At 35.8% G+C, this 20,632-nt stretch overlaps 1 pseudogene; it reads right to left on the bottom strand.

Moving 5' to 3' along the window:
* Window positions 1-19,390: 19,390 nt before the first annotated feature.
* Window positions 19,391-19,489, bottom strand: LOC141490296 (U6 spliceosomal RNA; annotated as a pseudogene).
* Between the last annotated feature and the right edge of the window lie 1,143 nt (window positions 19,490-20,632).

The raw sequence follows: 20,632 nt of genomic DNA on the forward strand, positions 1-20,632 counted from the left end.
TTATGTTATTTTCATGAGTTGTTTTTGTATGAGAATCCTTGTATTAATGTGCTGAAGGATGACAGTTATTTTTCCTTAACTAAGTGAGGATAATAAAACAAGGGTGAGTGAGTAAAGATGGTATGTATAAATGTGGGTGGTAAGAACTGTAAACTGTTTCCTAAATTGAATTTTTGGCATGCTAAAGACTTTTAGGAAACTATTTTCAAGGTTAGTTGAGCAAACATACTACTCAAATCAGTAGCCAATAACTAATGTTCTCATGCTAGTCCTACATAATTAGGCACTGTTATTCACTCTAGAATGTTGGTCAATCAATGACAGTCACAGTGATTTGGGTTTAAGCATGGTCCTTAAGAAAGAGATCTAGCTGCAAACCCCAAGATATCTTACCAAGTTTCAGTGATCAATTTACATTCCTTTGGACAGAGTACTTGTGGGCAAGGGTATGATACCCTATGTGGACAGAGGGAAAGAAAGAAAGAAAGAAAGGAGAAAAAGAATAGGAGGAAAGAAGAGAGACAGAAAGGAGAAAGGAAAGAAAGGTGTTGCCCAACAAGAAATCGTCCCTGCTCAAGTTCCACTTTGTCATTATTTGGACCCCAATTGACTCAGAGTGAATGTAAACAGCTATTTTTTCTGTTTTGACCAGAAACAGTGGTATTTTCCCTTCCAGACTGGTAATTTTTTGTTTGTTTTGCTTTATATTTGCTTTTTGACCAGGTAAAGAGGTCACTTCTTACTTTCTTACCTAGCCTTGATCACAAAATGGGCTATGCCTAAGTCAAACTGAGAGCAGTTGAAGACCTTAGCTCCAGATGTTTTGAATTATATCTTCACTGGATGCAGATGGTTTTAGAGGAGAAAGTGAGGCTGGTAACTTTGTACAATTCACTTGCATGTCATATACTACCTCCCAATGCCATTGTTCTCTTCGAGAGCAAAGGATAAGCAACAAGAAGGTCGGTATTCCTCTACTATAAATCATAGAACATTAGGATATGAAATGACCCCAGAGTTCACTTAGACCAATTCATTCTCTTAGCATGAGGAAAATGGACCCCAAAGAACCTGATCTCTAAAATTAGTGTTTTACTTACTTTAGGAAGAAATATAAGTGAAATGTATGAATATTTATAAGGTTACCCAGGTTAAATGAAGAGGACATTAAATACCTAATTAATCCTATCTCAGAAAAAGAAATTCAACAAGCCATTATTGAACTCAGTAAGAAAAAATCTCCAGGGCCAGATGGATTCATAAGTGACTTCTGTCAAACATTTAAGGAACAATTGATTCCAATTCTTTATAAATTCTTTGGCAAAATAGGTGAAGATGGAACTCTGCCTAACTCTTTCTATGTCACCAATATGGTGCTGATACATAAACCAGGAAGAGTCAAGACAGAGAAAGAAAATTATAGACCTATCTCCCTAATGAATATAGATGCAAAAATCTTAAATAAAATCTTAGCAAAGTGATTACAAGTTATCACTAGGATAATACACTATGACCAAGCAGGATTTATCCCAGTAATGCAGGGTTGGTTCAATATTAGGAAAACTATTGGTTTAATTAACTATATCAATAACAAGCCTATCAGAAATCATTTGATTATATCAATAGATGCTGAAAAAATCTTTAACAAAAAACAGTACCTATTCCTACTAAAAGCACTAGAGAGGGTAGGAATAAATGGATTGTTCCCTAGAATGATAAGCAGTATCTATCTGAAACCATCAGCAAGCATAAGCTAGAGGCATTCCCAATAAGATCAGGGATTAAACAAGGATGCCCATTATCACCACTACTATTCAATATTATTTTAGAAATATCACCTTTAGTAATAAGAGAAGAAAAAGAAATTGAAGGAATTCAATTTGGGAAGGAAGAAACAATACTCTCACTCTTTGCAGATGATATGATGGCCACTTAACCCCATTTGCCTTGCAAAAAAAAAAAAAAACCCTAAAATACATTTTAAGCAAACTAGGAGATCAAGGAATAGTTTACCTGTCAGGTCTATGGAAAGGGAAGCAGTTTATGACTAAGGAAGAGGTAGAGAGCATCATTAAAAACAAACTAGATTTTTAAATATTTTTTATTGTTTTTTGAATTTTACAATTTTCCCCAATCTCACTTCCCTCCCCCACCTCCCACAGAAGGCAGTCTGATAGTCTTTGCATTGTTTCCATGCTATACACTGATGAAAATTGAATGTGTTGAGAGAGAAATCATATCCTTAAAGAAAAAAACATATATAAGAGATAGAAAAATTACATAAGATAATTTTTGAAAATCTAAATTAAAGGTATTAGTCTTTGGTCTTTGTTTAAACTCCACAATTCTTTCTTTGGATATAAGTGGTGTTCTCCTTCACAGATACCCTAAAATTGTCCCTGATTGTTGTTCTGATGAAATGAGCAAGTCTATTAATCAAACTAGATAATTTTGATTACATTAAATTAAAAAGCTTTTGCACAAACAAAGCCACTGTAACCAAGATCAAAAGAAATGTAGTGAACTGGAAAGCAATTTTTACAACTATTATTTCTGACAAAAAAACTCATTTCTTAAATATATAGAGAACTGAGTCAAATATCTAAAAAAATAAAGTCATTCCCCAATTGATAAATTGTCAAAGGATATGCAGAGGCAATTTACAGATGAGGAAATCTAAGCAAGACATAGTCATATGAAATATTGCTCTAAATAATTACTGCTTAGAGAAATGCAAATTAAATCATCTCTGAGGTACCACCTCACACCTCTCAGATTGGGCCAATAACCAGAAAGTATAATGTTCAATGTTGGAGGGGATGTGGGAAATCTGGGACACTAATGCATTGTTGGTGGAACTGTGAACTCATTCAACCTTTCTGGAGAGCAATCTGGAATTATGCCAAAGGGCAATAAAAATGTGCATATCTTTTGGTCCACTGGGCCTATACCCTGAAGAGATCATGGAAAAAAAGGGTAAAAATATCACCTGTACAAAAAATATTCATAGCATATCTGCTTGTGGTGGCAAAGAAATGGAAACTGAGTGAATGTCCATCAATTGGGGAATGACTGAACAAATTGTGGTATATGTATGGTATGGAACACTATTGATCTATTAGAAACCAGGAGGGCTGGGAATTCATGGAAGCCTGGAAGGATTTACATGAACTGATGTTTGAGGGAGATGAGCAGAACCAGAAGAACATTGTACACCCAAACTGCAACATGGGATTTATGAACAATCTTGATGGACTTGCTCATTTTCAATGCAACAATCAGGGACAATTATGGAAAATACTATCTGTATCCAAAGCAGAAATTGGAGTTCAAACAAAGACCAAAGACCTTATTAAATTAATTTAATTTAAATTAATTTAAATTAAATTATAATCTTATTAAATTAAATTAAATACCTAAACTATCTCTTATATTTTATTTTTACCTTAAAGATATGATTTCTCTCTCAATGCATTCAATTTTGATCAATAGCATGGAAACAATGGAAAGACTATCAAACTGCCTTCTGTGGGAGGGTTGGAGGAGGGAAGACAGATTGGGGGAAAATTGTAAAATTCAAAAAACAAAAAATAAAGAAAAAATAAATGTCACATTCAAAAAAGTTCTCATTTATTTTTACCTGCAGGTCATTGGATTATAGATATAGAACCAGAGGGGACCTTACAGGTTAGCTAGCCCAATGCTTTCATTTCACAGATGAGGAAACTGAGAATAAATTCAATTAATTTCCCAAGATCACAGTGGTCATAAATTATAGGCTAGTCCTCTGACTCCAAATCAAATTCTTTCTATATTGTCTCTATAAAAAGTTCAGGCAGCTAGGTTGTGCAGTAGATAGAGCACTGGCCTTGAAGTCAGGAGGACCTGAGTTCACATCTGGCCTCAGATACTTACTAAGTACCTAGTTGTGTGACCTTGGGCAAGTCACTTAACCCCATTGCCTTGTTTTAAAAAAAAAGCAAAAAAAAAGTTGAAATGGTATCAAATTTCCATGGTATAAGGTTGAGAATCCTTGTTGGCATATTCAATAGAAAGCCAAGGACCCTGTAATCTACTCTAATTTCAGATACTAACAGTTTTCCCTTATATATCTCTAGGTTATGGACCGCACCCCCTAAGATCTGGAAAATCCACATAAAATTTTGGCCCTTCCTTCCTAGCATAAAAGAATTATGAATTATTATGGTATTAAAAGATAAAATGAGCCAAACATATATTTCATTTCTGAGTTTCTAAACTTTTTCTGTGACATCTGTCGGCCTTTGCATGTCATCTATGACTTTTGTAAAACTCTCCAGAAATTCTTATTTAATTTCTTAAACTAACCCATGATGCATGGAAATTGAAATGGGAAAATTATTATGTGGAAGGTATAACTGTACATGTGTGAGCTTAAACAAATAATCTGATCACTCTAGGACTCAGTTTCCTCATTAATAAAATAAACAGATTGAACTGAATATTCTTTCAGAATCTTTCTAGCTATATGGATAGCATACTATGTACTTCTAGTTCTTCAGTTATGTCCAGCTCTTCAGTCATGGTCAACTGTAACCCCATTTGAGTTTTTTTTTAGTAGATATACCAAAGTGACTTTCTGTTTCCTTCTCCAGTTTATTTTATAGATAAGGAACTGAGGCAAACAAGATTAAGTGATTTACCAGGGTCACACAAGTATCTGTTATGTGCTTCTTCTAAGGTTTATGAAATACTCATAGCTTTGATTCAACAATGAGCAAATTTTATAGATGATAGAATATTAACAGTGTATAGTGCCTAGTTAGAATTAAGAGTCAACAATAGGACATGAGAACATTTTAGAAATAAGAAATGAGCTACTTGAATACAGATTGGGTTTTGGTTTTGAGGCTTCTTTTGGTTTGACTTTTTGGGGGAGGGTCAGTCCAGAAGACATGAAGTGAATGAATAAGATTTCAGAAAATGTAGAGGTAGACAGTACTCATTGTAGGTTAATTTGTGGCTTTGCAGAAGAGGGTATTTGACAAAAGTCATCTTCTCTCTGTGCTCCTTTTCTCTCATGCAGAAAGCTATGTCAGATAACCTTGGAGTTGGAAGAAGGAGGGGTGTTCAAAGCAATGGTCCATGTAGGCAACTGATCTGAGAATCAACTGACCATATTATATTAAAATGCAAAGTATCTTAAATGTATGATTCAACTACTCTAATGATCCCTGTACTTTAGATCTGTACATCTGATCTACAAGAACCATATTTAAAATACTCCTTACATAACTGTCACCAAAGTAAGCTGCTGCATGACTCACCTCTCATTAACTCATAATTCAGTGGAGGCAATTAGCATAAGTCAGGCATATCTCTTCACAAGACTGACTCATGGATTGCTAAAACTACAGCTTCAAATAGAAGGCAAAAGATGGAGAATTTTGAGCTTATTTTCTGCCTATTTTTACTCTAAGACCTAATGAATTTTAAATTAACTCTTTGTTTTTATACCTTCCTCTTATCAGCAATAGTTTTTTTTCTCCATTCTAATCAACAAATTCCATGATTTTTGAGTTGGGAGCATAGGGAGGGTAGAAGAAGGGAGTCCTTAACTGCGATTTTATTAATATAGTGAATTTCTACTGTGGAAAATCTCTCTGCTAATACAACTACATAATTTGTCTCTATAATTTATAGGACAGAAAAGTTGATGGAGGATGAAAAGAGAATATATTTAAGGATTAGAAGAGACATTAGAAGCCATCTAGCCAAATCCCTTTATTTTACAAATGAGGAAACTGAGACCCAGAGGGATTAACTGACTTCCCCCAGGTTATACAGGTGAGCAATTGGAACTCAGGGACCACAACAGGGAAATGAGATTAGGGTACAAATGGAGGAGAAGAAAGGGGAAGAATGGGGATAGAGCTAAGTAGAGAAAAGAAAGTTTTAGTTATTTTTTTAACAAAAAATTATATAGCTATCTCTCTGGATAGAAAAAAGTATATAACTATAGCCCAAAGATCACAGATATAGCGTAAAGGACTTTAGAAATCATCTCATTCTACCCTTTTACTTTGTTTGGTAGGGAACTGAGACTCAGAAAGTTTAAGCCATTTATCTAAGGTCACTGAGCTAATAAAATAGTAGAGCTAGGATTCAAACACTTCTAGTCTGACTTCAAATATACTGCTCTTTCCACCATATCCCAATACTTCTTTGCTATGCTTCCTAGTTCCCTACTTCTTTACTTCTGCCTCACCCAGCTAAATATCTCCAAGCATTGCAATCAATCTGCCCTCAAGTTGCATAACCATGTCATCTCATTAGTACTCCATTGTCATCATGGTTTTTACTTTCAGTATGGAACCTCTATTTCTGAGTGCCCAGGAAGATAGCAGCACCACAAAACAGCTATAGGCTATGAATGAAAAGGAAAGAAGCAGGTAACAGAACCCTGACAATATCTTTTACAGGGGAAAGACAATGTTCCAATTTTTCATTGTTTTAAAACAAAAAGGAAAATTACTCAAAAACAAACACTCCTCTTCAGCCATGAAAATTGTCCAAAAGATAGCTTAGAAAAGCAGTGCATTTCCAGATCTCTCTGGAATAAAATAAACACATCAATGAGTCTATAATCTAATTTTATTTCAAAGCAGTATGTCCTGCAATCCATCCTCCACAGACAATAAATCAAATGAAATTAATTGAAGAACTACATGACTTCTAAAGCCCCTTCCAGCCCTGTATCTATTATCTTTATGAGCTTTAAAAAAATATAAATAATAATAATAAGCTATACTTTGACATATCTTTTTAAGGTGACAAAGTACTTCCCCACAGCATCCCTCTGAAGTAGATAGTGAGGGCATTATTTTCATTAATTTATAGATGAGGAAACTAAGGTTCGGGTTTGAGTTTTTTTTAATAAATGAATATAGAAATGCTTCTTAAAATATATTACAAAGCCTTTATAGCTCATGCCAACTGGCACTGTGTCTTCCAGTGTTAATGTAATATGTATGAAATGAGATAATATGTATGAATTTACATGCAGTCCTACATATAAAGAAAAGTCCATGCAAAGGATACTCTCTACATTTTGTAGAACACCTTGAATTATTATCTCTTTCATATCTAATTATTTTATCTGTTTAAATCTTATTTCTCCAAAAAAAGGTTGCAAACTCCTTCTTGGCATTTTTCAATTCAATTTAGTGAATATTTATTAAAAACATACTATGTGCCAGGCTCTATTCTAGTTGTGCTGTAGATACAAAGACAAAAGTAAAACAATCTCTCATAAGATGTTCATCTTTTTTTGGCAGGGGCAAGGTGCTTTTAAGTGTACTTAGTAGGTGCATAGAACCCTAAATTGAATTGAATAAAGAGGGAAGAAAATCACGATGATAAAAAATTTTTTATTCTTTAAAACTGATAGCTTTATGTTTTCCATCAATGTATCTATTCATTAATCAATCCCTTCTCTCCTCCATCCTTCTATAAATTTTTAAAAGAGAACAAAATTCTGCAAAACCAACCATCACATGGGCCTTTTGTGTAATATTCTCCATTCATAATACCCTAAAAGAGAAGATGTAAAAAAATCAATAGGGATTTTTATTCTTTAATGGAAATGACTTCCATTGGTACATTAGTTGATTATTTACCAATAAGTGGGGAGTAGAACAAGATTTTATTAAGTATCTATGATGTTCCAGGGATATTTGAGCCTCACTATAACCCTGGGAGGTAGAGACTATTAGGATTTCCATTTTTACAGCTGAGGAAATTGAAGGAGACAAAGATCAAATGATCTGTCCAGGCTCACACAGCTAGTAAGTGACTGAGGCTAGATTTGAATTCAGATCTTCCTGATTCCAAGTCTGAAGTTCTATTCATTGTACACCTTTATCTTCATCACCATTATCATCTAATCACTTATGCAAATTTTTGGTGCCATCTCTCTTCCTCATTTTACCACATATGCCCAGAGTACCTAGCAATAGTAAGCACAGTGAACAACTCAGTAAATACTTGATGAAATGAAAAACTCTACCAATTCAATAACCAAAGGAAGGCTGGCAAACCAGTAAAATGAATAGGATAAGCTATGAAAGTAAAAAAGAAATTGTGAGGTGAACAGTATTCTGCATGTTTCTTTCTCCTTCCTATCTGGATCTGTGATCCATAGGTGGAAGTCATTGGAATGTATTGGTTTACCAATGTTTAACTATCAGCTTACTTATCTACCCACTTTGCTAATGAGATTCCAGGTGATAAGCTAAAATTGCTTGAGAGCTAATACTGAGCCAGTTCTGCCTCACAAACAAGGTACAGAATGTTCTCAGCAGTCAAAGGACTCATGAATAATATGACCAAACATTTCCTTGACTTCACAGCATTCCTCAGTCTTCCTTAGATAATTCATACCCTTTGCCTCCTGACCTGGATCTGAGGTCAGCTGTCCTAGCTCAGGTGTGTCAAGAATGAATCTGGGTGAATTCTTTGAACTCTGAGCAGGAACTGGGAATTGCTCTGAGCCTCTGCCTTTGCATTTCAGCCTGTGTCAAGATTAGCGAAGAGAAGGCAAGGAACCCAAATAACTTACCATCAATATCCTAACAAAAAAAAAGGAATCCATCTTTGGTTCAGAAAACTGATACAAAACTGTTTCAGATTATAGAAGTGAATCTCTATCGCACAGCAGGAAGGATTGGTTTAATTTCCAGGAGACACAAAAGCCTAGTTGACACAGAAATGAAAACTGATTTGAGACTTCTATGACTTTTGTCACTGTTTTTCACACTTAATAACCATCAGGATGCATTATGAAATTGTCCTCAAAACTGAAAATTATAAACTTTTTTTCCTGATAAATCTGATTCCTAATTCCTTAATGTTAAAATATAATTGAGTTAAATGACCTAAAGTAGCAATAATACTTATATCTGATAACTTGATGGGTAATGGTAATAGAAACTATTTGCCCTTTTCTCTTCAAGGAAGGGAACAGCAGAGGACTTTCACCCCTGACAGCCTTCTCAGAATCCCAAGTCCACTTTGTGGAGACAACAACATGGTACCTTGCACGTTTGCCAAGAACATCCAATCTGGCTCCTTTGAACAGTTTCATATGCATTCCCAATGTACTATATCCCAACATACCAATGGATCTGTAATTTCATTGTCTAGGTTGGTTCCATGATAACAGGTTGTAATTCATTTATTCCTGATCTTCCAAAGCACCACTTATCCATATCCTCCCTAATCTTTATCATGGTGAAGTCCAGGTCGATTAGGGTAGACGGGTAAGAGCCAGCATTTGTGTGATTTTGCAAAGTTTGCAAAGGACTTTACTTCTCAATTGATTCACCACAATAACCTTGTGCCATATATATTTCAATGATTATTATTATCCTCATTTTACAGATGAGGAACTAAGGCACAAAGATTTAAGTGATTTGACCATGGTCACAAAGATAATTAGTACCATAACTTGGGGAAAAAAACTGAAGCCTCTCATGGGTGTAAGTTGTTCTTTTTTCTACTAGTCCATGTTTAGTCCCCTTAGTGGTTACTTATAAAAGATGTTACACAGAAGAGATGCATCCAACAAGACACATGCAGAAGCCAGGTGACAACAGAAAAGAGCCTGTTATTTGCCTCTTATTTTGAAAGGAGAATGTCTTCTCACAGCTCATCTTCATGTGGCAGTAGAAGCCAGTGCCATTTCTTTCTTGACACAGGTTGCACCCCATGCTGGCACAATTGGTATTTTCATCAGCCTCTATTTAAAATAGAAGTTATTACCCAGTTGAAATAACAAAGACAGACTCTGCTTTTGTTATTATTATTATTATCATTATTATCAGTATTTTACAACCTACTGAGGGTATATTAAACTCCAAAGGACAGATGTGAATTGTCCTTTAAAAGTATGGCAAAGGCTGATCTTGGAAGAAGAAAGCCTGGTGGAGTTTGTAGATTGCTAGAAAAACCAAACAGGATGCTGAATTTATTTGTTTAAATATATTTAAGTATGTTCGATAGAGTAAACAGAATTTAGAAGTTTATGCATATTCAGCACTTTTGAGTTGGATTTGAAATGGCCTGTTGTCTTTACTGGAGAATCTGCCACAGAATATAACAAATCATTCAGGCCATTTTTATTTGTAACTTTTATCATTCAACGTGGCAGAAATATTCAAACACAGGATTAAGTTGCTGAAATCTATAAGCCCATTTGGCTTTTTGGAATTTCCCTTTCTGTTCCCACAGGGTCAGATTGCCTCCACCCAGCAGGCCAAATTCCCATGACACAAGGCCACTGGGAGGAGTTTCCAGGAACACAAATTCTAGGGGTGGGGCTTCTAAGGGTTAGTGATGTCCCTGTGTGATATCACCCAAAGGTCAGGAAAACTCGGTTCCGCTATTCTCCATGGTCAAATAGTTGGCCAAACTAACTGCCCTCTGGGGTAACGGCTCTGGCTCCCTCTCTCTCCTGGATAAACCAAGCATGGGTTTGCAAACTGTACCAGGAACAAGTTCAAATGGCTGAATTTAAAGCCCTGGGCCCTCTAATGGCTTGCCATGGAATCATTCAGTTTGTTTCCCTATTTCTTCCTTACTATTGTCAGAAAGAGAATATATAGATGGAAGCCAGGGAAATGAAAGTAGAAATCCTATTCTTTTAGAGGATTAGTCCTCTATGGCACTCCCATAGTGCGTCACATCTAAAATGGGGCTTTTCTACAGGGTAGTTTTGCAGAATTATTGTTTAATCTTGGTCAAGCATTTTTGGACTCTTGTATGTTGCTGATAGCCAAAGCAACAGATATTGAAAAACTCTCAGAGCTAGAGCTGAAAAGATGAATCTCAAGGTCCATAGAAAGTAGTTCTTTAATTACTTAGACTTTTGAGTTTGAGAAGACTCTACTTCATTGCTGAAGCTCAAATGAATTAAATTCATACTAAAGGTTTTAGGTGGGATGAGCTTCTTCTCCTTCTTCCTCCTTTTTCTCTTCTTCTTTCTCTTCTTCCTCCTTTTTCCACTTCTTCCTTTTTCCTCTTCCTCTTCTTCTTCACCTTCTCTTCCTCTTTCTCTTCCTTTCTCCTTCCTCCTCCTCCTTCTCCTCCTCCTCCTCCTCCTTCTTCTTCTTCTTCTTCTTCTTCTTCTCCTCTTCCTCTCTCCTTTCCACTTCTTCAATCCAAATTTGTGGATGCAATTTCCCAGATACAGGGGAATTCCCTCTATCAATTTATCTATCAATTCCCTATCTATTATCTATCAATTTCTCTATCAATTTTCTCTATCAATTTAGCAACTGTTCTACATCTTATCGTCTCAAAGAGTTGAAGAAATTGGTAAATTATGCAATTTACTCAAGTTCATACATCAACTGTGTATTAGACTTGAGCTGAGAGAAGTCTTTCCCACTCCAAAATCAGGTGTGCCATATTGCCTATTTCACAAAATGTTTCATTTCCCTTTTGGATCAAATTACATGATAGTGTGTTGTACAGGCAGACAGTAGGCCTCTAGTACCTCTTTTGTTGTTCAGAAATGAGACTCTAGAGTTGCATCATTATGAGGATATATGATAAAATACTGGTCCTAGAATCAGGAAGTCATATATTCAAACTTAGTTTCAGATACTTACTAATTTTATGATCCTGGGAAAGTTATTGGACTCATCTGCCTTAACTATAAAATGGAGATAATTTCTACCTCACTACCTCCCAGAATTTTGTGAAAAGTAAATATATTTATAAACAATAAGCATAGTGATTGGCATATTGTAGGTGCCTGTTTTCTTCCTTTTTTTCTTTTCTTCTAACAACTGTTCAATTCATCTCTAGGTCAATCTGATAATCTGTTGTCTGTGAATAAGCTGATACTGGAAGAGTCTGTGGTTATCAACGTTAGGAATATAGATTTAGATCTTGTAGGAGATCTTCAAAGGCAAAGAATCATTGATTTAGTTGTGGATGGGGATTTAGAGATGATTAAATCTAGTCTGTCTAATTTTTAAATGAAGAAATTGAGATTCAGAAAATAAGCTCATATATGTAATAAAGGAATAGCATTGTTAGAACTTGGTTTTCTGTCTCTAAATACACTGCCTAATCCTGCTGGCTGATAATATGCATAAAATGATGAATCAAATGAACAAAACATCATTTTAAACAAATTTTCCAAGTATGGTCCACTACTGAAGAATTGTCTGTGTCTTGAGTGAAGACTTTTCATTAATAGTTATTTATAAGCACCTCATAATATGCCCAAAACTGCTTTAATTAATTGTTGGCTAAGATACAAGAATCATAGATTATCTAGCAGGCAGTAGCCTCTTTTTATATGCAAAGAAACTGAGATGAAAGGAAGTGACCTATTCAGGATCACATAGATGGGAACACTCTTCTCAAAGGGAAAAAAAAAACCCTGAATTTATCTGTAGAGAAGTGAGATTCAGTTCTGGATACTGATATTCTGGAAACAAGGAATGAGGGAAGGGAAGAATGAAGGAAAGAAGTAAGCATGGAATAAAAGGAGAGAAGGAGGAAGAGAGGAATATAGGAAAAGAAGATGGAGAAAGACAAAAAATGGGAAAGAAAGAAAAAGAGAGAAAAAAGAAGGAAGGAGATAAAAAAGAGAGGGAGAGAAGGAGGAAGGAAGGAAGGATGGGAGGAAGAAACAAAGAAAGTTAAATTTTAGGAATCGTAACCAATTAACAGATTCTTTTCATCTAAGCACAAGCCCATCCTTACTTGCCACAATACCATGTGAATGATGAAGACTCCCTCAGAGTGTTTCATGGATATGGGAGATAGAGTACCATATCTGCACAGCAACTCACTGGAGCCAAATTCCTTGATTCTGAATATATTTGAGGGAAAATAATTTTTCACTCTTGACAAAGTTATAAAATTTACTTCTGCTCAAAACTGTTAAACTCATCTTCCAAGAAGATTTGTTCCATTTAATATTTTTTCCCCTCTCCTATCATTCTGTCAACTTGGGGACTTTGGCCTGCACCTGGCCTTTCTGCCTAGGCAACAGAGTTGTTTGCTAAGTTCCCATTTGCAGGCTGATTTTGTGTGAGTATGAAGGCTATGGAAAGAGTTCAGATTGGTCTACAGATCCCTAACAGAGATTGGAACCCTAGAGAAGCTGAGAAAATATTACCAACTTTGGCTTCCAATTCACTTTTTTATGATAGGAAAGTCACTTTTATGATAGGAAAGTTATATTTCTAAGCACAACTACACATTAGCCTGGAATTCTAATTCTAGATATTAAAAGGGACGGGGGGAAGGGCATAGAATTTAGCTGCCAGAATGAGAATTTGCCAGGTTCTAGGGCCCTGGCTGACTACAGGCATCATTAATCATTTCTAAATTAGGTACTGCTCACATCAGCTATATTTATGTGGAGTTAGGTTGATATTCAAATAGCCCTTAGCGGTGAGGAGTGATTTAGGAAAATTAGACCCACACACCTCAATTGCTATTTCTCCTTACCCTTCTTCTTGGCAAACCAAAAAAACAAACCACAGCAAAACAAAAAACGACCACGGACAGCAACAATAGGAAGCCTAATTTGTGATATAGTGGATAGAGGTTTGCTTTGGAAAATTAAAGATGTGGATTCAAATACTGACTCTGGCACATACTACCTTTGTGACCCAGAGCAAGTTACTTAACAGTTAATGATCTATATTAATAGAGGGATGTTGCTCACTGTAATCTTCCTACACCAATGAGTATACAAATGAATATTTTTAGGAGTGAAGTTATGACATAATGAATTAATGTGATTTGATAGTCTTAATAATCCATGTCTAATTCTGAGAATAAAAATCAAATAAACATTGCTATTCCTGCTATGGATATGTTATTCAAATTTCCCATGACTTCAATCACCATTTACCCTTTTGTTCAGTCATTTTTCAGTTGTGTCTGACTCTCTGTGACCCCATTTGGGATTTTCTTGGAAGAGATACTGGAAGAATCTCCATTTCTTTTTTCAGTTCAGTTTACAGATGAGAAAGCTCAGACAAACAGGACTAAGTGACTTGCTCAGGGTCACATAGCTAATAAATGTCTGAGGATAGATTTGAACTCATGAAGATGAATCTCTGATTCTAAGCACCACCTAGATGACTTGACTGTTTACCTTGACTTCTCACTTAAAATCATTCTTCTATATGTGTAGTCTTACCTAGTCCCTCTTTGAAGGTGGGGACCATCCCTGTTTGTTTGTATTTGTATTTCTAACACCTAGTGTTATGCCTGGCACCTAATAAGCACTTAATATACTTTTAAATTTACACATTCATTCATTCATTCATTCATTCCCAAGCTAACCTGGGAAGATTAATACTAAGAATTGTCATGAGCTAGACTGAGAATCCTTTCTTTCTCCAAAAGGAGTTCTTTCAGTGCCTCGAGTCAGTCATAGCTAAAAGTTATAGCCTTAGAACAAAACAAGGATTAATTTAGGGGAAAAAAAACAAGATGCTTCCAATAAGACAAAATATCTTTTAGTAATCTCCTGCAATCTATGTTATTCTTTGTGATGTAAAACATAACAAGTTACCCATTTGTCATTTTGTAAAGAGCTAGATAGCTACACAGGTCAGGAAGTCTCTGATTATATGATGTGGTGGTTCCAAAAGGCCGAAGTATGCACTAGATGGCTTCAGTCGATTGTAATTCCCAAAGAAGTAGAGGAGCAGTGAGAAGATAGAGTAGACAGTATGCTATTTTCATGAGTTCAAATCTGGCCTTAGGCCTTTACTAGCAGTGTGACCCTCAGCTAGTAATCTAACACTTTTTACCTCAGTTTTCTCATCTGTAAAAAGATGTGGAGAAGGAAATAGCAAAGCATTCCAGTATCTTTACCAAGAAAACACCAAATGGGATCATGAAGAATCAGACAAGACCGAAGAGTGAAACAACATGGGAGTGGAATCTCTGGAAAAAGACCACCATTAAGGGACATCTAGGTGGCGTAGTGGATAACGCACCGGCCTTGAAGTCAGGAGTACCTGGGTTCAAATCTGGTCTCAGACACTTAATAATTATCTAGCTGTGTGGCTTTGGGCAAGCCACTTAACCCCATTTGTCTTGCCAAAAAAAAACCCTAAAAAAAAAGACCACCATTAAATTTAGGTACAAGATCTCTCAAGAAATGTTCTTGTACTGCTTCATTGAGTAGCTAAGAGGATGTGATTAGAGAGTAACAGGCAAAATTCAGAATTGTATAAATAACATATTATAGTAATAGAATAGAATAGAATATATAGTAATCAATAACATTAATTTAATTAATTTAATTAAAATTCAAAAATATAATTCAATAATTTAATAATTAATTGAAATGTAAAAATTATTATATTAATTAAATATATTAAAAATTATAATATGGTGATATTGTTAGGACCTATTTCCTAAGAGTATAATTTTTAAAAATAAAGAAAGATAAGAAACAGCCTAATAGAATGGAGAAAAAACTGACATCAGAATCAGAAAGATTTGGATTAATGTTCTGGTTCAGACACATATTGGCTTTGTGACTCTGGGCAAACAACTCAAGCTCTCAAGTACCTCTAACACTATAAGTTAAAAAGCTTTGGAAAAGGTAGTTTCTCACATGTTTAGGCTAATTACTAGCAGGTCTGGTTCCCTTCTCTCCAAACTATGGAACATATCTTTTTAGCAAGTTCAATTGTAATAGAAAAAATACTCATTGTTCTTCCTTTATTTGAATTCTCTACCCTCATTTCTCAACCTAAATGCAATTCAAATATATCATGATTAGAGTTAGCCTATAAGTATTAGCAAAAGAATGGAATGAAGTTTAACTCAAAATATATATTTGGTATTTACATAGGTATAGTAGGTACCTAATAAATGATTGCTAAATGAATAAATGAATGAGAAGTTGAAGTCCTTTACATTGCAAAACTTCTCATGCTATATTTAAATCAGCCATACTGAAGATGGAATCATGTCCTCACTGATTGTCGTTCAATCTTGTCCAACTCTTCATGATACCAATACAGCCCATGGAGTTTTCTTCACAAAGATAATGTAGTGGTTTGCCATTTCCTTCTCCACTGCATTAAGGCAAACAGAAGTTAAGTGATTTTTCCCAGTGTCAAACATCTAATAAGTACCTGAGGCCAGATTTGAACTCATTTCTTCCTAACTCTGTGCTGAGCATTCTATCCATTGATAGATACAGTAGTTACTTCATGTCCTCACTAGGGGCTATATATCTTCAGTTGCATCTCAACAACTTCTCATAATAGAAAATAGCTAAATTGCTTGGATATTGTATTTACTCCAGCACCAGTATTATATGAAGACATAATTCTCCTAAAGTACAATACCCATTTCCTGAGATATGGTCATTAGCCAAGTGAACCTTAAAACATCTGTAATCCTGGGGCAGCTAGGTGGTACAGTGGATAGAGCACTGGCCGTGGAGTCAGGAGTGCTTGAGTTCAAATCTGGCCTCAGACACTTAATAATTACCTAGCTGTGTGACCTTGGGCAAGCCACTTAACCCCATTGCCTTGAAAAAACCAAAAAGAAAAAAAAAGAAAAGACGTGTAATCCCTACCTAATAAATTTAAAAAGCAAGAAATTAAGAACACAGTAAGATAAAATTATCAACAAGTTGGTAAGTTAGAAATGAAGTATATTGGTTTGGACTCAGGATATCAATGGAAACTACTTGTAAAACAGGTCAAGATCAAGATACTATTGGGATTTCTTTGTGTAAAATGGTAAGAGAACAAAGATCAGCAGAGCGGACAACAAACAGCATTTGAGCCTCTGTCCTTATTATGACACATTTTCATCCTTTTTCACCTGTAGCAACTTACAAAAGCATGCAAAAATTCCTAATGCTCAGGAAACCGGGAATAATAATAGCTGTAATAGTTAAAATTATTTAATACTTACAATACATGCCACTGTGGAGGCAGCTACATGACTCAGTAGATTGAATTTAGGTCCTAACTCCAAACCCCTCACTCTACCCACTGCACCATCTAGCCACTCCCAATGATAATCCTTCCTATTACTAATCACAGCTCTTTTCTAAAGATTTCAGTAATCTTACTAATTCCAGCCCCCCAAGCAAAGATTTTACTAAAGTGGAGAAAGAGCCTGAAAACAGAATTCTTTGGGGTCTGGTGTCATGAATCAATTGCACGGTTTGAGATGTGTATCTCTCGCTTCCCAGTTGGATGCTCCATATTCTAAGTCACTGCTGCCTCTCCTTCCATAATATAAGCCTCTCTATGATAATGCATCCTTTCAAAGCCGGTGAACAAATCCAGCACTGTCAGGCCCAGGCCTGAGAAGGTTCTTGCTTTCATTTGCCAGTCTGACTTTTATCTCCTTAAATGAAAGCTATACTATCTACCCACTAGCTTTTTACAATTCCTCTCATGGGAAATTTGGCTGCTTTTCCAAAGTGGTGTCTGGCTAATACAGTCGACTGCTTATGCAGAGAAGTCAGTGCTGCTGTTGTCCCCAGCAAGGAGACCTGGGTTCAGAGCTTAGCACCATGAATTTCTCTTATACTTCTCAGTCTTTCAGCTTCTTTGGAGTTGTTGGTGTTGTTATTTTTAAGTGAGGTTACTGTTTCACAGCATTAATAACAGTGGCGGTGGTGCTGATGGGAAGGGGGTGAAATGATCTCTGTGGCCAATTTACAGCAGAGATGTCCAAGCTGACTCATATGCTGCTGGCTACAATCTAAGGGTCTGAACAACTAGGTAAATACTGCCAAGTCTTCCTCCTTCTAGGACACCTGCTACCACCCTATGTGGGTTAGAAGTAAAGGAAGACAGAACAAAAACAACTCACTGAATCCTGGTATAAACAACCCCAGAAACACTCTCTCTCTCTCTCTCTCTCTCTCTCTCTCTCTCTCTCTCTCTCTCTCTCTCCCACACACACACACTGTTTGGGGAGAGTCTACATTTTCTTCCCTGTGTCCTTTATTCTCCCATTTACAGATCACAGTAATGGGAAATTTGAGTACCGCTCATATACATAAGTTTGACTCATACAGATGCACACACTTTCCCTAAGAATCCACATCTTTGCCAGGGGTTGTTGAATTGCTCCTTGTATGGGTGTCTTGTCATGGAATTAAGAGTGGCAAGGTTACAAGGTGCCTTTTGAAACATCATAATAGATAGCCTTTTTGTTTCTGCTGTAACCTGAAGATATCTCACCCGAGGCTTATGGGTGTCCCTGGACACCCTAGGTATCCTATGATAGGTATCTCTGGACTGACTGTATCAGAGGTATCCCAGTTGCCTGGAAATAATTGACATAAAGACATTGATAACTTGGATCAGTTTCTTGTGGAAGTCTTTCCTTCCTCTGTCCTCACCAAGTTTCCACGCAGTACAATTCGATTAGATAGAAAAAATCATAATTTATTAACAATAGTAACATCTAGCATTCACAAAGTTCATTGAGTTTTGAAAAATACTTTATCTATATTATTTCACTTGATATTTTTTCTACTGAGGCAGTTGGGGTTAAGTGACTTGCCTAGAGTCATACATTTAGTGTGGATTTGAAGTTGGGTCCTCTTGACTTCAGAGACAGTATTCTTGTCACTATGACATCTAGCTGTTCTGTCTCATTTGATTCTCATAACAAACTAGTAAGGTAGGGACTATCATTAACCCCATTTTAAAAATGAGGAAACTAAAGTCAAGAAAGTTGAAATAACTTGCTAAAGAGTTAGTCACAAAATTGCTAAGTTCTGAGCCAGGATTCAAAAATCAAATCTTCTGAGACTTTTAGCCAGTAGGTGCTTTTGAGCACATTTAACTTGTGATTATCATATATTATTGATATGGAATATCATTTTAGAATAATGATTTTTGAGGGAAGATTTTCAATTCAATTTAATTCAACAGTCTTATTAAGTACCTACTTTGAGGGAATAGCTGTGAATACAAAGATAAAAATTAAATAGTCCTTGCCCTCAGGAAACTTCTCTTCTATGGAGATTATATGTTTATGGTCAAGTAATACAAACTATGTATTCAAGCTACAAAAAGTTTTTTAAAGAGAAAGATGCACCAACAAGGTGGTATAGCAGAAAAGTCCTCAACATGTTCATTTGTTTCAGTTGTGTCTGATTCTTCATGACTTCACTGGGATTTTCTTGGCAAAGACACTGGAATAGGATGCCACTTCCTTCTGCAGATCATTCTAAAGATGAAGAAACTGAGGTAGACAGGGTTAAGTGATTTGGTCAGTGTCACACAACTAGTAAACGTATGAGATCAGATTTGAATTCAGAAAGATGAATCTTCCTGACTTCAGGTCTGGTACTCTATCTACTGCACCACCAAAAATTATGGAACATTTTATGAATTTTCATGTTTTCCTTGTAGGGTGCCATGCTAATCTCTCTATCATTCCAATTTTAATATATGTCCTACCAAAACACATATCATAGGCAATACCTAAGTAAGCACAATTTTGAAGGAAATTAGAGATCTTATAAGGAAGGTAGAGGCACTCTGAACAAAGTACATTCCAGAAATGAGGGACCATTTATATAAAGGCACCAAGGTGAACAGTGAATTGTCATATGTGATGAAAAACTAGGAGGTCGATTCAGTCATAAGGAAGACTGTGTTCAGGGTGGTAGAATGAAATAATACTAGAAAGCATGGTGGTTCATATTTGGAGGGATTTAAATACCACCCTTAAAAGCTTATATTTTATCCTAAAAATATTGGGAATAGATTTCATTAGTGATTTTTAAACATGTATATTTGAAAAGACATTTATCTTGGACATAATAATTTTGGCAATTCTGTGAAAAAAAATGGATTAGAAAAGGCAGAGCCAGAAAGAAATGGAACTATTAGGAGGAAACTGCAAAAGTTATGGCATGATATGATGAGGCCCTGGACTGGGTTAGAGATTAGTGTTGTGTGCAGTTCTGTACTCAATCATTTTTTTAGTCTGGATCTATGATTTCATAAATGTAGAGTATTGTGAGCAAGAAAATTCTACAATAAATATTCACACTTGCATTTCCACTTAGATTCTTAGACAATCATTTGGTACTCTAAGATGGTTTGGTCAGGGTCCCATCACCAGTGGGTGTCAGAGAAAGGATATGAAGCCATGACTTTCTGATTCTTCTTAGCTCTCTATCTACTATGCAACATCACCTCTCCAAACATAATTATTGTCACTATTAATAATATACTTGAAGCAATCCAACTCTTATTTTGTGATTATTATGTGAATCTTATGATTCTTTTACTAGTAGCTGACACAAAGACATGGAGATATCCTTAGGAAAACTCCTGTATAGAATTGTCAACTATTTTAGACATATTAGCTGGGTTCTAAAAGTTTAGGGTCAATGTTGAGAGAAGCTCAAGATACATCAGAGATGTCTTCCCCTTTCCTCCTCATCAGCAACATTAAAACTCTGCCTCTCTCTGATACCTTAGAGAAGTCAATGGGCTTCAACTGAACTCATATGGAACTCATAGTATTTAATCTTTATCATATTGTGTCTATGCCAATCTCAGGAAAAGTTTGAGGCAAGGTAAGTTACATTCAAGGCAAA

The sequence above is a fragment of the Macrotis lagotis genome, chromosome 5, assembly GCF_037893015.1.
Source record: "Macrotis lagotis isolate mMagLag1 chromosome 5, bilby.v1.9.chrom.fasta, whole genome shotgun sequence".
Classification (NCBI taxonomy): domain Eukaryota; kingdom Metazoa; phylum Chordata; class Mammalia; order Peramelemorphia; family Peramelidae; genus Macrotis; species Macrotis lagotis.